Here is an 18,076-nt window from a genome sequence, read left to right as displayed (position 1 = left end):
TTACAGTGACCCTGATATCTACCTAGGTGACTGAATCTAGCCACTACTAAATACGACATTACACGAGTAGGTATAACTAACTTAAGGTTCCTAATAAAATGATTTAATATACGGTCTCTCTCTTGAAAAATAAATAATTACACAAATTAATTTTTAAACTAATAATCATGCATTAAATAAATTAATTAATTAAATTAAAACGTTAAAATGTTACCGTATTAGTAAAGTGTCAAGATATATGATTTCTATCCAACCAAAGTAGATCGCCTTCCATTTTATATCTGCAAAAAAAATTAATTAAATAAAATATTAAACAATTAAAATAATTAAATAAAATACTAAAAAATACTAAATATAATAAAATATACCTTAATAATAGAATATAAGAGTATTTGAGAGAAGTTTAGAGGATTTTGTGTGATGAAAGTGATTGAGAATGAGGGTACTTATAGGGAGAGATGGGTGTGAACAGGATGGGTTATTTAGTAATTAAGGGTATAGCGTGGGGCAGGGCTCGCGCCTTTCTGACGCGTGCAGAATCACAGGTAAGGCGCGGCCCCTGCGCCATGCCATACCCTTAATTACCAACCTACCCTCGCTCGTTCACACGTGTATCCATGTCAGCATAATACGCGTCGCAGGAGGCACGGCTTACCCACGTAACATCAAATCAACATATAACGTGCTGCATAAGAAATGTCTTACTGCAAAAGGTGCGCCTTACCCACGTGACGTCAAATATGATAGTTTTTCTTTATTATAAAATAGGACCATTCCCCCTTATAAAAAGAAAACTTTTATTTTCTCTTCTTTAATAATGGTGTTTTATTTGTTTCCCTTTCTTTTTATGATTCCACTTTTGAGATCTTTTTTGGGAATACACATAAAGTAAACCCCAATAGAGAGGTGTTGCAGTTGCCAGTTATTGTATTTATATTTAGTCCCACTGATAGAGAAGCCTAAACCAGGGAGAAACGACGGAGAGGGTGGTAATAAGCTAAATCGTTTGTTTTTGGTTCCGTTGCAGCAGAAATATGGAACAACTGTTGAAGGACTTTGAAGTGCCGCCGAAAAACTCGTCGGAGGAGGCATTGCGGCGGTGGAGAAAGCTTGTCACGATTGTTAGGAACCCTCGCCGGAGGTTCCGTATGATCGCCAATCTCGAAAAACGATCCGAAGCCGAGCAGCAAAAGCTTAAATTCAAGGTCTCCATCTAATTTCCCCCTTAATATTTTTTAAGAATTTTCCGTTATTATCATTCTTTTTCTCTCATGTTTTCCGCTGCTTTAGAAACTGCACAGTATATGAATCCGTGTTTTTTTTTACATTTTTAATCAACTTTCGGAATCAGATAAAATGAAAGGCATTCCTTTGGAATTTGAATAAAATTATATTATCCTACTTTTTTTTCCTTTTGGTTAAAATTGAATCTGAGGAACCAAAGCGACGGCTTAGGAATTTTCATTTGTTTTTAGGGGCAACCTCTAATGTATATTTTAGCAGTTAATCACAGATTAAGGAAAATCCCATCTCATTTCTTATTTTATGTCATTTAAGGGAAACTAATTAATTTTAAACATTAGAAATTACTATCTGGTGGATCAGATGCATGCGTAGGTCCTTAGGGAATATTTTGTCGTACTTATCTGCACCTGCCAATGGTGTACTGACACGTTTGGGGCATTTTGTGGTTGAACATTGGCTCGCATTAATGTAGTGCCGTGCAATATGTGATTCGGTCAAATGTATTTTACAGTGGAGCATCACAATTCTAGTGCTGTACCTTTCAATTTTCTTTTAGCCGGTGATCCGCTGTTGGGTTTATAAAAACCAACAACCCAAGTTGAGGATTTTATCAATTTTCAAAATATGATGATCATACACGACCAAAAAAGGTTTTGCCTTTTTAACATATATTTTTTTTATAAAATTCATTTGATATAAAAGTTAAATTATTTGTATTAATTTTTAATGTTTAATTATTAAAAGATTTGTAAAACACTTAAACAAATACAGTTTTTCATTTATTTATAATCTATCATTAGTATTTTGATTTATGATTGAATGTCGAATATTGGTATTCCTTTGACATGAATATGTTACAATTTTTAATTCTTTTTCATATATTTAATTTTCATTTGTATTAATAGCAAGAACTGGGAAAATTATAAGTTAGACCATCATCATGTCATGGGTGTTCAAGTAATTATTTATAGATTTTTTTAAACTCAAACAAAACGGAGCTGCTTCCAGTTACTCTAATAAATTATAAGTTAGACCATCATCATGTCATGGGTGTTCAAGTAATTATTTATAGATTTTTTTAAACTCAAACAAAACGGAGCTGCTTCCAGTTACTCTAATAAATTTTGTTGGTTTTAAAAATATTAATGGCACTTTCAGTTCGTCTTTCTTAGAGTTTTTGTTTTCTTGTTTTTCTTTGTTTGTGACGTAGGGCTAGGGTCTGAATTTGAAATGTTCCAGACTAATAAAAAAAGAAAGAAAGAAAGAATTAATCAGCCGTTTTTGACTTCAGATAACTATAAAAGGTTTCAAATGAAACTTCCTTGAAGTTTACTAATACGTTTCATGATTAAGATTTAAATGTGAATGGACCCCAAGTGTATTGTACGTAATATATACGGTACAAGCTAGAAGAAGCTATAGTAAACCCTGTATGTCAAGGATAAGGATGGCTTTTGCTTGTCCCATTTTCTCTGCAAGAATCATGCCCCACCCATAATGTCTGTCCTACTTTACATATTTCTTGCCCATAATGATATAATAGATTTGTTGGTCAAGTGGATAGTCTCTTTTTGTTTCTAAAACTAAACTTCTTTATTGCCTTCTGAGCTTTGAACTGTTGTAGCGGTTGATTTGTCTTTTAGTTTCAGCTAACTGTAGTAGAAAACTATGATCACATATCAATTATGTGATATCATATATCTGCAAAAATTGCATGTTTTTCAAGCTTGGGACTAAGAACCTGAAAAAGAATGCCATGTCAGCTGATGTTTGGTTCCTTTAAAGTATGTGCTCAAAATTTGATAAAAAGGAATATATAATGGAAATGTTGTAAATACGTCAGTTCAACTGAAGGGTTGTTTTAAAAGCTTTCCTTGCGCTGAGAGAGCATTTCTGAACTCTGGCAGTGCCATTGTTTCATGTTAAATGAAGGTATAGTGCTAATAGAATGCCCAGGCTAGATTTCTGTTGAATAGGTTCTGTAATATTTTTTTTATAGACTGAAGTAAAAATAAAATTAAAAAAATGACTTGTTACAAAGACGAAATGGAAATTGAAAAAGGCATGGATATGGTTGATGAAATGAATCCTGGTAAGCATACCGTATTTCTCCTTGAGCATCTAAATTTCTTTCTTTTAGATGGCAATATATGTACACTGTAATCATTCATGAATTTGGATGCATGGGAAACAATATATCCATAATGAGATTTGTTCTTTTCCTAATAATTAATTTTAAGGAGATATTGGAACATGATACAATGTTGTGCATTCAAAGATCGGTTCCCAGTCAAAATTGTAAATTCTAATGATAATCTGAAAATGTTCTTTGGGAACATGATAGGGAACATTTTAAGATTAATGTGGGAAGATCAGAAATTCCAACGATAATCTGAAAATATTCTTTGGGAACATGATTGGGGACATTTTAAGATTTCTATTGCAATCATTTTAAGATTTCTATTGCACTGAATATATTATTACTTTTTTCTGATAAATATAAATGCCTTTAAAGTTCTACTACAACACCAAGTATTAGCATTGCAATGAATAGACTATTTTTGTTCTAAACTCCTTTGATCATATAATAATTTCATCTGTTTATGACATTTTATTGTTCAGAAATTTCGAGTTGCTCTTATTGTTCAGAAAGCAGCTTTGCAGTTTATTGATGGTATGATATGCAGTTTTGCTGTTATAACAAAGCTTATATGATAGCCCTTTCTATGTTATCTGTGCTCTCCTGTATAAATAATTGATCCTTCGATCATATTCAGCTGCTGGTCCACCTGATTACAAGCTTAGTGATGAAATTAGAGAAGCAAAATTTGGGATTGATTTGTGCTGTGATATCTATAGGTGTTGGACTTGCTACAGAGGGGTGGCCAAAGGGATTGTATGATGGAGCAGGAATTCTACTTAGTATAATCTTGGTAGTATTAGTTACTGCTATTAGTGACTACAGGCAATCTTTGCAATTCAGAGACCTTGACAGGGAGAAAAAAAAGATTTTTGTTCAAGTTACAAGAGACAGATGTAGGCAGCAAGTTTCTATTTATGACCTGGTTGTCGGTGATGTTGTTCATTTAGGTATCGGTGACCAAGTTCCAGCTGATGGGCTGTTCGTTTCAGGATACAGCTTGCAGATAGACGAGTCAAGTTTGTCAGGGGAGACTGATCCTGTTGACATAAATGAAAAACATCCTTTTTCTTCTTTCCGGAACCAAAGTTAGAGATGGGTCAGCAAAGATACTGGTTTCTGCAGTTGGAATGAGAACCGAATGGGGGAAGTTGATGGAAACTTTGAATGAGGGGGGAGAAGATGAGACCCCACTTCAGGTGAAATTGAATGGTGTTGCTACAATTATTGGTAAAATTGGATTGACTTTTGCTGTGCTCACTTTTTTGGTTTTAACAGTAAGGTTTCTCATTGATAAAGCCCTCCAGGATGATTTCACAAATTGGTCTTCTACTGATGCATTGACACTTCTAGACTATTTTGCTACTGCAGTAACTATAATAGTTGTTGCTGTTCCAGAAGGATTACCATTGGCAGTGACACTCAGCCTGGCCTTTGCAATGAAACAATTAATGAATGAAAGGGCACTGGTCAGGCATCTCTCTGCATGTGAGACAATGGGTTCTGCTAGTTGCATCTGTACTGACAAGACAGGGACACTAACCACAAACCATATGGTGGTTAATAAGATATGGATATGTGAGAAAATTAAAAATATTGTTGGTAATGAGAATAAGAACCTCGATGAGCTGGAGATATCTGAAAGTGTTTTCAGCATCCTTCTGCATGCTATATTCCTAAATAGTAGTGCTGAAGTAGTGAAGAATGAAAATGGAAGGAACTCCATTTTGGGAACACCAACAGAAACAGCACTGTTGGAATTTGGGCTTCTTTTGAATGGTGATCATGATGCATACCGAAGACAGAGTAAGATTCTCAAGGTTGAGCCTTTCAATTCAGACAGGAAGAAGATGTCTGTGTTGGTGGCTTTTCCTGATGGCAGAACTCAAGCTTTTTGTAAAGGTGCGCCTGAAATAGTATTACGTGTGTGTGAAAAGGTTGTTGATTGCAATGGGAAACTAGTTCATTTATCTGAAGAACGAGCGAGAATATAACGAGGCCATAAATGGCTTTGCTTCGATGCTCTAAGAACTCTGTGCTTCGCTGTTAAAGAAGCAGATGAAACTTTTAATGAGAATAGCATACCTGATAGTGGCTATACCTGATAGCAGTTTGGGATCAAGGATCCTGTGCGCCCTGGAGTCAGGGAAGCAGTTCAACCTGTCTAGCTGCTGGAATACTGTCCGTAGGTCACTGGTGATAATATTAATACAGCAAAAGCAATAGCTAAAGAATGTGGTATTCTAACAGCAGATGAGAACGCCAGAAGGACCCGAATTTAGTAGCAAGTCTCTTGATGAGATAAGAGATTTATACCAAATATTCAGGTTGTAATGACCATAAAAATTACCATTTTATTTATGCTTCATAAGGTGTACATTTTCCTGAATACTGTTTTGATTTCAGGTAATGGCACGATCAAAGCCTTCAGATAAGCTCAACTTCGTAACCCATTTGAGAAATATGTATGGAGAAGTTGTTGCTGTGACTGGTGATGGGACCAACGATGCTCCAGCTTTGCACCAGTCAGATATTGGGCTTGCTATGGGGATATCCGGAACGGAGGTTTGTGTGCATGGATAGTTTTATTTAGTAATGATGATTCTAACAAGCTTGGACATGCTTATCTTCTTTTCTTTGCTCACGTCTTTTCATGCTATTTACCATCCTATGTGATGTTAGTTTATTGTCTATTCTCTTGTTTCCATTGGGTGTCGTCTCTCTCCAGGAACATCTTTGTATTTCATTTTGGTTTCTAATTTACATCAAGAGTTGAAAATGGGATTTATTCTATGAAATAAACTAGTGTACAGGATTTTTGCTTCATTTTTCTCCCCTATCTCGACGTTGGTGAACATTTTAAGCTTTAAATTTTTCTTCATTTCTCTTTTTATTGAGATGCTTCTCCCATTCCTTGGAAGAACAGCCTATATAATTTTGTAAATAACTCAATCGAAAGAATTTATTTTGGATCCATTGCTGGTTTGTTGCTTCCACTTTTTTTTTTTTTGGTATCATTGAGCTTAATTCTTTCAGTTTCTATATTTTAAGCAGTGTTTTTGGCGGATAAGCGTGCTTGTTTATTCATCAAGTATGTTCCTAACGTTTTATTTTTCTCCTTGACATGCTTATACAATATATGCAATCTTTTTTTGGATGAAAGACCTGTGTAATTTTATAAATGATCTTTTATTTCGTGGAGATATTCGGATAACCGCAGCTTCTGATGAGTTCTATTGGATTGATTTTTTTTTCCTTTTATTTCTTGGTGCTTGACATCCATTTGTTTTTATAATGATGTACTATGAGGCTATAATTTTCAGCGGATCATTATTATTCATGCAAGTAAATCAAGTTTTTTGTGAATTGCTGGAAGAATTTAGGAATAGCAGTACAGTAACATTTAGTTCTTGAGGTATTTAGAATGGATTAAGATGTATGTTTGACACTGTTAACTGTTCTATTTCATTCTTGTATATGAAGATATCTGCTTTCAGACTGATATATTTGTATTCTGGGCTTACCTTGTTGCGATATCAAGCTTTTTAACATTCTTCTCATTCTGCCCCATCGTTCAATGTTGCTAATACCTTGATTTTACAGGTTGCAAAAGAAAATGCTGATGTCATCATAATGGATGATAATTTTGCTACTATTGTAAATGTAGCCAAATGGGGACGTGCAGTATACATTAACATCCAAAAGTTTGTGCAGTTCCAGTTAACAGTTAACGTTGTAGCTCTCATAATAAATTTTGCCTCTGCATGCATCTCAGGTTTATTTTTCTATGAAGCTGGAATTTGTCTGACATGTTATGTTTTGTAATAATTAGAGATCATCATCATTATCAGCAGTTGACTTGTGCTTGACTTTCAGGATCGGCCCCTCTCACAGCTGTACAATTGCTATGGGTTAATATGATAATGGACACTCTTGGGGCGTTGGCATTAGCTACAGAGCCTCCAAATGATGCCTTAATGAAAAGGTCACCTGTCCCTAGGGGTGCAAGTTTTATCACCAAACCTATGTGGAGAAATGTCATTGGCCAAAGTATATATCAACTAATTGTCCTTGGTATTCTCAATTTTGATGGGAAGCAGCTTCTAGGGATTACAGGTTCAGATGCCACCATTGTTCTGAATACTGTGATATTCAATTCATTTGTGTTTTGCCAGGTATGATTTTCAGATTTAAGTAACTGCTGCTATCATAAGTGGTCGCATTTTATGTATATTTCAGGATGAATTATTCTCCAGAATGACAGATAGTCTCATTTTATCAATTTAAGTATGACAATCATTTGATTGAGCCATCCTCAAATAGTTCCAAGATCCCTATTTCGAAGCTAGTTCATTTTTCAGTTCTTAGCTCTATAAATCGTTAGGTCAATAACAAAATGTCACGTGGAACTGGTAGTTAGAATTTTACACCACCTGGTTAGTTAAGGTCGGCATATCTAAGGTGGTCAAGCAGGAGCTTCGGTCCCCTCTTTGGCATCTCCGAACTCCTAGGTTCTTAACAACTAGCTTGCTCAGAAAATGATGAAAACTTATTTTGGTCCCCAAGAAAATTTGTAATTCGATCTTTAACAAAAGCAGCTTTACCAACACAACCTGATAGCTCTTTAGAGGAGGAAACATATGTGATAATTGTCTTTTTCTGTTTTCTTTGTTGTTTTTCAGGTGTTTAACGAAATTAATAGTCGCGACATAGAGAAGATAAATATATTCCGGGGCATGTTTAGCAGCTGGATATTCATAGGGGTGATGGTTGCGACTGTAGCATTCCAAGTGGTGATCGTCGAGTACCTAGGAACATTTGCCAGCACGGTGCCTCTGAGCTGGCAACTATGGCTACTTTGCATCTTAATTGGGTCCGTTAGCTTGATTGTTGGTGTGATTCTCAAGTGCATCCCTGTTGAAAGTGCAGGTGTTAAACCAAAGCACCATGATGGTTACGATGCACTTCTAGTGGGCCAGAGCTTGCATGACTTGAACTGAATTGACATTGATCTGTTCACACATTTTGATTTCTTGGTTGGGGATCATAAATTTTTACTTATTTTCTTTTAGATATACTTTGACCCTCCACTCCGGCCCCATGCTTATCTCGATGTTAAATTGCATCATTGTGGGCTAATTTAGTACTAAAAACCTCTGGAAATCGAGAAAAATTGTTCTGACACTGATATTTGCCTTTTTGATTTGGTGCATCTTAAAATCCATACAAAACTTAAATTGTAATTTCCCAAAGGTCAAGCTCTCAGTATTTCCCCTACTCGGTTACATACATTTCAGTGGAGCATATATGATGATGAAAGTCAATCATCAGTAGTAAGTTTATTCATATGCACAAGCAAGCTCACGTATTATAGCTATACTGGTGTTCTACTTTGTGCAGTTGATAGAAAGCGGTTACCGACATCACCTTAATGTGATCTTTTATGAGCTTATCAAATTTAATGAGAATATCTTGATGAATTGGCATGGGACATTCTTTAATGCTGAATGTCAGTATGTACTACTATGGTCCACAGAATGAATAGACAGTAAAAATAATTAAACTAGAGGAAGGCAGAAGATATAGAACCTGTAGTGTTGAAGATCTTGTATGTTCAGTCACCAAGAAGTTTGTCAAGTTAGCTGCATATGCCATTGTCAAATTAATGAGAACAAGCAACCACATGTATCTGTATTGTCTTCCAAGTGACACTGGGCTCCATTATAAGTACTACAGGAACCAAAACTAGAACTGCAATTGGGGGACATATAGAGTAGCAAATTAACTAAGTTCAAATAGAAACATTAGACATCCTTGACTCAAAGCCTTTGACACTTATGTATGAACACTTAGTATGGAGAGGAGTTTTTTTCACATTGGTATAAAGGGAATTAAAACAAAAATCTTATTATAAATCATGACCAATAGAAATTGAAACAGCAAGAGATAATCAAGGTCTAAACTTTTGCTCTGATTGTTTAAGCTGGAACTTGGAGGTGAAGCGTATGTTAAATGCAAGGTTTTTTCTGGTTGTCAACAATTACAGAGACCCCTTTTTGATATACTTTCAGTTCATTTTCTAGTAAATATCAATGAAGCAAATGTGATAATCAACATGCAAAGACATTTGCACAGAAACTAATGGTGGAATGCTTTTCTTTTCATCTTTATTGTTGAAATGTCCTCTTTGTCAGAAAAGCTGCTTAGCATTCATGCGGTCCTACGTTTAAGAAATAACGATGTGAATCCTCTATAAATCAGGCTTTCAAAAATTTTCCTCCACTTATCCCACACCAAATATATGTATATATATAGTTTCTGTAAGGGACAGATGAAAGAAATGCACCTGTCATAGCTGGCAGGAGGTATAATTCAACAAAAACACAAAATGACATTTCATTCTCTTTAAATGATTGAAATATTAACAATGACACTGAAAATTAAAATTATCAGAAGCATTTGAATGCATGGCCTGTCTCTAACAGGAACTGTAAGCAACTTAACTTTGGTGCAAACTGAAGTGTGTTACCCCTCATACCGCCTACAAAGATTCAACAACAGGAACAAGAGCACCATAACTAACCCAAGCCTCTCTCTTTAATGTCATCAAGTAAGAAAATAAGGAAGTGAAAAGGGGCATATTAGCGCCAACAGCCTGGTTGAAAGACACAGGGAGGTATCTTAAAGAAATGTTACCTCCAACAATAGAACCACAAAAAACAACACTTAAAGTTGCAACCTTTAGGAACTTAGGCCTGGACTTGATAGGTTAGATAGGGGCAATTTTCATGAAAACAATGGAGATGTAACTGAAAAAGACAATCTGACATGTGACACATTGTTAGAAAGATTGGGAATACGAAACCATAGTTGGAAAGTAGGAATTTTTTAAGAGAAGAACTTCAATGTTTGTGGAGTACCATAATATTACAAGTGAAGCTATGAATATAGTTTGCGTTTTTGTTGATGAAGATGATGACGATTGCTGGGTTGATGACATTTTTGGAATTTGGAAGGGTGAAAGGAAAATCTATTGTTGATGAAAAATAGAGTAAACAACACTAGTGGTCTCTTATGTTTTTGGCCTGTTTGATTTTGGTCATCGATTTTTGAAAAATAATGTTTTAGTTATTTATGTTAGTTATTGCTTACAATTTAGTACATGGACCATTGAGTCTTTTAAACCAAGTTTAACTTGGCATTTTATAAAATAAAATAAAATCTACCTAATATTCAACTGTAATATAGAAGAGAAGGACAATAGCATTCAGACACACACTCTTCTCGTGAAAGTAGATGAAACACTTCTTTAAATTTGGGTATGCAACAACTTATTTTTCAAGGTGTCATTCCTTAGCAATCCATCCCCCGGATTGGTTTCCCAGAAACGTCGGGTGTTCGAAAACGATCCTGAAAACAGTCATTTGAAAACGTTCCTTAGACATTATAATCTTTACCGCTCTCTAAACAAAAATGAAAATGGAACTCATCTTTTTACTTTTACCTTCTTCGTTTGCTAGCTCTGCAACAACATGAGAAGGAAGTACTATATATATTTTCTTTATAGTGGTAATAATTCTTCGATTCTTGGGTGGTAACGATGATTCTCTTCAACCATTTCACCATTCATCCACCGATGAACCCGAGGATGATCATCCGAACCAGAAATCCATGACCGGGAGTTAAAAGCTTCTCGTTTTGCATGAAACCTAAGATAATATCCCGAGAAGGGTACATGGAGAACTTCTTGATGCTAGTTCCGTATTTGGAACCATCGCCTCCCGGTAATTCCTCCGCCCTTTTGAGGCACACATTCAGGGATCGTGTTTCTTGCTAAAGATCCCAAAACGCTTGAGAACGTCACACAATGATACACCGCTCCACACCAAAGTAGAAATCCCGACAGCTCCCCAGTTGAAACATATTGTTTGTTTCAACATGTTTTGTTCTTTACGTCTGTTACTAGCACAAACCAGGGTGACGGCGAACTCATGGCTTTGAAGTCGTTAGCGAGTTGGTCGTCAACTTCATCAGTGTTTTAACTAAGCCGGTGTTTCTTGTTGGTAATGCTCAATCTCACATAGAGTTGGAAACACTATTGGAATGGGTATTTAAGACTTGCATTCTCCAATTCTTTGTTGAGTGATAGAGAATAAGGGGAACTCTCATGCACTATTGTTGTTGTTTGTCATGGGTTAGGTTGTAGTTGTATGTATCTTTGACATATCTACAAAGATACCATCTTTTTAGTAAAAATTTGTTTCCAGCTTTGTTCAAAGAAGAGACAAGTTGTTAATATCAGGTGTCACGTGAGTTACATGATTTAATTTCAAGAGTTATAATAGCTGAATATTGGCGCAATGAACCTGGACTATTTTTTAGTCAGATTCATTAGGGCGCTTCAGCAGTTATAATAGGGTTTAATTTCATAATTAAAATCAGATTAATCTAATTTTTCGTTGGACAATTATACCCCTATTTCTAACCTATAAATAGAGAGATGAATTTAGCTTCTCAACTCAGTCCACAACTCTCTATTCACTCTCTTAGTGTTTCTAAAGTTGTTCTCTCTACACTTTTCGATCATAAGCGCAATACCGCCAGTAGTCCACTCCGGTTTCAGGTGTCCAAAATTTGGAGCAACCGTGTTAACCTCGAGGGACAATCCACCTATTGGAGCGATTACACTCATCGGGGTATTCGTTTCTAAGGCAGTGGTTTTTACCACGACACAGTTTACGATTTCACCTTTTGAATTACTATTTATTTTTTCAGTCAATACTAACAGTGTGATTTTTCAGTCCATGTTTCCAATAATTTAGAAACGAATTCATATATACTGCAAATACGAAATCATCTTTGAGCAAGCTGATTCCCGATCTTTCCAAGCTCGATGCACTTGATGGAAAGAATTATCGAAGATGGTCCTAATGAATCTTGATATTCTTCGAGCAACTTGACCTTGATTATGTGTTGCTCATGCCACCACCTACCATGCGGCCAAGCCCAGTTGTTGAAAATGATACTGATGCGGTTCTATACGATGTCGCCTTAGCCGCTGCTGTAACTACCATCGCTACCTATGAGAAATATGTTGGGATTTGCAAAAGCTCGAATCGACAACCGAAAATGTTCGTCAAGAGGAGTTGAGTCGGTTCTTGTGTTTAGGAAGTAAGGAGATTGAAAGATAGAAAATGTGCACATCGATTTATAGTGGTTTGACTTCTCAACCAAGTCTACCTCCACTACCTTAGCTCCTCACCAAGGATTTTCTAACAAATTCACTAATTTGTTCTTTCTTTTTCAAGGATCAAGAGTAACCTTTACAACTATCTTGTTTTTTACGGGCTAAACTAAAACATTTTCCCTAGCTTTTAACAGGCTTAGCTAGAACCAAAACCCCTCTACAATAAAAGGAAATGTAAACAAGAAAAACTCTCTAAGGTAGGTGTTTACAAGAATTAAGCTCACAAGAACAAAATATTTACAAGAGAATGAAAAACTCTTCTCTTGTGTTTGATTGCTTGGATAAGTGTTCTCTCATTCTTCAAGTGTCCTCAACTTGTTTTTATAGGTTGGAATGAATTGAAGTTGTTGCTAGCCGTTAGAGACTCTCTAAGGAGTATCTGTACTACTTTGCACTATGGTATCGATACCCTTTCATGGTATCGGTACTACCATGATGGTATCGGTACTACCTTTGCCTATGGTATTGATATCACAATAATAATATCGGTACCGTTCATGTGGTATCGATACTGCAAATAAGAGTATTGATACTTCTTTTTGTATTTTTGTGCTCAATTCAAATTTAAATGGACTTTGAATTATTTTTGAAATCTTTGAAAAACTTTGAATAAATTCAATTCAAGTCAAAAAACATTTTGCCTTAATTTGTTATATTGAAACATAGTTCTACGATCTCCCCCTTTTTTATATAACAAAATATTTGAAAAATTGTTTTCGGCAAAACTCTCCCTTAATAAATTGTTTAATGAAAAAGACACCAATTGTTATAAATTGATGGAAAATATATGAAAATGTTCAGCTCCCCCTTTTTCATTAAGAAAATTAATTTTTCAAACCAATACTTCTCCCCCTTTTTTATATCAAAAATAATTCAATCTTTAAAATTCTAAAAATAACATTGGAGAGTAAGTGATAAATTTGACATTTAAAAAATTATTTGAAAAAATCAAAGCTCCCCCTCAAAAAGTGCATTCCAAACAAAATTTAGCTTTAAAATCTTGACACTTAAACAAGATTGAATTTCAACAAAGAATAACAAACATGTTAGTAGCACATGAAATTCAATATATTCAAGTCTAAAATACTTAATGCAATATCAATTGTTGAAATTAAGTGCATATGCATAAAGTCTTCAAAAAATGTTATGCATTTGAAAATTTTGATATCAATTGTTAGAGAGATATCATTTTCATTTAAACCACATGCATAAACATTCAAATTTAGGTCAAAATTTAAAATTTGTAAAATCAAAGTATTTGAAAAGTTGATATCATTTGCATTTAAAACCAATTTTGACCAAAATACATTATGATGAACTAAAAATTATGAAAAAAATCATTAAAGATTAAAATGTTCATCATAAATCACTTTTTAACATACATGAGAATAAAACAATGCATAATCATTTAAAAAAGAAAACTCATACATGCATAAACTTAAATGAGCAACCAACTAATCAAAATTAAAAGTATTAAGTTTATAGGTTACCCATTTCATTTTCAAGTGTGGCTAGAGCATCTTGATTTCTTCATATTCATCACCATTGCTCTCACACACCTACAAAAGATATTTAAGTAGATTTTGGTATTCAAATTGCATTGGATCCTTGAATGTTAGTTTCAATACCCCATGTTGGGAACCCATACTTGTCTAATTTTAAAAGATTTTCTTTTCTTTATAGGACAAGTATGTTCCAAATGACCATGAAAATGGCAATGTGAGCATTTTGCCATTTTTAAACATAATGAGTTGTTTTTAGAAATTAATTCTTTTTCTTTTGTTAAGCTTTCAAGCTTAACTTTTAAATCAAAATTATCCTTTTTCTAAATCATTGATTTTGACTTTTGAAAGCTCTAAATTATTTTACAAAATTTCATTTTGATTTTCAAAATCAACTTTTACTTTCAAAACCAAATTATTTTCATTTTTACGTTTTGAAATTAATTTCTTATATTTGGAATTCATGGTCTCAAATCCCAAATACAACACATTATAAGCATCTTGTAACTCGCCAAAAGAATATGAATTTAATTCATTTGAGTTAGAAGATACCTCGGATTCTTCTTCTTTGGCCATGAGGCATAGGTTGACTACTTCATCATCATCGGAGTCATCTTTATCACTCTAAGCTGCCACCAATGCCTTCTTCTTAGATGATCCATTCTTTCTTAGAAAGGGACAATCATACTTGACATGCCCCATTCTTTGACAATTGAAGCACACCAGGGGACTCTTCTTCTTGGTTGATTCATGCTTCACTTCCTTGGAAGTCGTGAATCTTTTGAGTTCTTTGAAGAGCTTGGCCATCTCTTCTTGTTCATCATCATCTTCATCTACCTCATCACTTGAATCTTGATAACTTTCATTGGTGGATTTGAAGGCAATGCCTACCTTCTTCTTGTTGTTGTTTTTCTTCTCTTCATCTTCTTCCTCTTCCTCTTCCTCTTCCTTCACCATCAACTCATGAGTGAGAAGGGAAGCAATTATCTCATCGAGAGTGAAAGACTTTAGGTCTCTAGCTTCGATAATGGTCGTCTTCTTCGATTTCCAAGACTTTGGAAGAGAGTAAATCATCTTCCTCACAAGTTTCTCATTAGGGATTATTTCTCCAAATCCCCTGAGACCGTTGACAATCACAAAAAAATCTATTCGTCATAGCTTTGATATCTTCATCGGGTTACATTTTGAAGTTCTCGTAGCTATAGTTGAGAAGACTATCTTTGTTTCTCTCACTTCGTCGGTTCCTTCATGAGTGACTGGGAGCTTATCTCAAATCTCCTTGGCAATGGAACAAGAGGATATTCTTCCATATTCATATGGGCCTAATGCACAAAAGAGAATATGCATAGCCTTAGAATTAAGCTAGAACTTTTTCTTCTCTTCATTACTCCAATCGTCGAACTCACCGGGTGGAGTAGAGTAACCCTTCATGATTGAGTTCTAAACTCCTAGATCGTAGGCTTGAATAAAGAACATCATCTTATTCTTCCAATAGGCATAATTTTCTCCATTGAAAAATAGTGGCTTATTGACCGGTTGTGAATCTTGAATGTGTGAATCTTCAATGTAATAGGCACCGGAGGTTGAAACCATTTCTTTTTCGGTTGTGTCTGGAATTGGTAGAGCTTCTTCGAGGATCGTCTTAAGGATGTGAAGACTTATAACGAATCAAGCTCTAATACCAATTGTTGGGATTTACGGAAGCTCGAATGGATAACCGAAAATGTTCGCCAAGAGGGATTGAGTCGGTTCTTATGTTTAGGAAGTAAGGAGATTGAAAGATAGAAAATTTGCACAGCGATATATAGTGGTTTGACTTCTCAACCAAGTTTACCTCCACTACCTTAGCTCCTCACCAAGGATTTTCTAACAAATTCACTAATTTGTTCTTTCTTTTTCAAGGATCAAGAGTAACCTTTACAACTCCCTAGTTTTTCATGGGCTAAACTAGAACATTTTCCCTAGCTTTTAGTAGGCTTAGGTAGAACCAAAACCCCTTTACAATGAAAGAAAATGTAAACAAGAAAATCTCTCTAAGGTAGGTGTTTACAAGAATTAAGCTCACAAGAACAAAATATTTATAAGAGAATGGAAAACTAAGAATGAAAAACTCTTATCTTGTGTTTGATTGCTTGGATAAGTGTTCTCTCATTCTTCAAGTGTCCTCAACTTGTTTTTATAGGTTGGAATGAGTTTGAAGTCGTTTCTAACCGTTGGGGATGTTTTGGAGCCGTTGGGGATTCATTTTCTCCAAAATAAAAACTGCTCAAAACAAGTAGTATCGGTAATCCACTATGGGGTACTACCTTTGTAAAATTTAAACTAACTAGCCGTTGGAGCCTTGTGGTATCGATACTCTCTAAGGAGTATCGTTACTACTTTGCACTATGGTATCGATACCTTTTCATGGTATCGATACCCTTTCATGGTATCGGTACCATTTTTGCATTATGGAATCTGAGCCTTCATGGTAGTATCGATACTACCTTGATGGTATATGTACTACATTTGCCTATGGTATCAATACCATAAGAACAATATCGGTATTGTTCATGTGATATCGATACTGCAAAGAACATTATCGGTACTTCTTTGTATTTTTGTGTTCAATTCCAATTTAAATGGACTTTGAATTATTTTTGAAATCTTTGAAAAACTTTGAATAAATTCAATTCAAGTCCAAAAACATTTTGCCTTAATTTGTTATATCGAAACATAGTTCTACAAAATACAAGAATGACAATAAAACGGTACGAGGACACCTGCTCAACCGCATGTCAAACAAATTGTTTGATATGTACCTTAGAGAAAGAAATTCTAAGGCAATTTGGGACACTCTGGAGAAGTAGCATGGTGCTGACGATATGGACATCAAGAAGTACGTCATCGATGAATGGTTTAAATTCTAGATGACGGACAACAAGTTGATAATGGATCAAGTCCATGACTACGAGAATTTGGTCACCGACATCATCGCTAAAGGAATGCAAACGTGTGAGGTGCTTCAAGCCAATGTCCTTATCGAGAAGCTGCCCAAGTCCTAGTCCAACTACTTGCAATTCTCTCAAGCATAAGAAGAGAGATATTTCACTTGAGGAGTTGATAGGTCATATGAAGATTGAAGAAGCTAATCGGTTAAAAGATAAGGTTGTTAATTCTCTTAGTAATTTATGTTTTAAAGATAACTTGGTTGAGTCCAAATTCAAGAAGATCGTGAAACGAGGGAATCAAGACAATAGGATAAAACATCAAAAGCCTGCCAACTTCAAGAAATCTGGAAATGCCAAACTTAAAGGAAATAAACTCAAGTGTAATGTATGTGGGTCTAGCCGGCCACAAAGCTTATCAATGCTAATACCACTCAGACTGCCAGAATGACAACAAGCCACAAATGCACATTGTAGAAAAAGGTGATGACATCATTGTTGTGGTGGTTTCAGAAGTCAATCTGGTGGAGAATAGTTATCAATAGGTGGTTGATACTGGTGCTTCAAAGCACTTATACGCAAGGAAGGACTTTTCACCGAGTTTGAGGATGATAATGAAGGTGAGCGTGTGTACATGGGGAACTCTAGCAGCTCTGAAGTTCTATGAAAAGGCAAGGTTTTACTCAAGCTGACTTTTGGTAAAACATTGGCCTTGAATAATGTTCTGTATGTACCTGCCTTGCGTAGAAATTTGATAAGTGGTGGGCTTCTGAATAAGGCAGACATTAAGTTAGTTTTTGAGGCAGATAAACTTGTACTTTCCTGAAATTGTGATTATGTTGGGAAAGGTTTTTTAAACGGTGGTTTATTTGTCATAGAAACTCAACTTAATGAAAATAAAGCTACCGATTCTACTTACTTTGTCAGATTTGTTGATATGTGGCATGATAGATTAGGACACATAAATATTCATGCTTTAAAGAAATTGATGAATACGAATGTTCTGCCTAAACTA

General features: G+C 35.2%; 2 pseudogenes; one reads left to right on the top strand and one right to left on the bottom strand.

Annotated features, from left to right (window-relative positions):
* The first annotated feature begins 793 nt into the window (after positions 1-793).
* LOC120212275 lies at positions 794-8,460 on the top strand (annotated as a pseudogene).
* Positions 8,461-9,834: 1,374 nt separating this feature from the next.
* Positions 9,835-12,077, bottom strand: LOC120212253 (annotated as a pseudogene).
* Between the last annotated feature and the right edge of the window lie 5,999 nt (positions 12,078-18,076).

The sequence above is a fragment of the Hibiscus syriacus genome, unplaced genomic scaffold (assembly GCF_006381635.1).
Source record: "Hibiscus syriacus cultivar Baekdansim isolate YM2019G1 unplaced genomic scaffold, ASM638163v2 tig00110009_pilon, whole genome shotgun sequence".
Classification (NCBI taxonomy): Eukaryota; Viridiplantae; Streptophyta; class Magnoliopsida; order Malvales; family Malvaceae; genus Hibiscus; species Hibiscus syriacus.
Note: the sequence above shows the minus strand (reverse complement) of the source record. Positions and strands in the feature narration are given on the sequence as shown.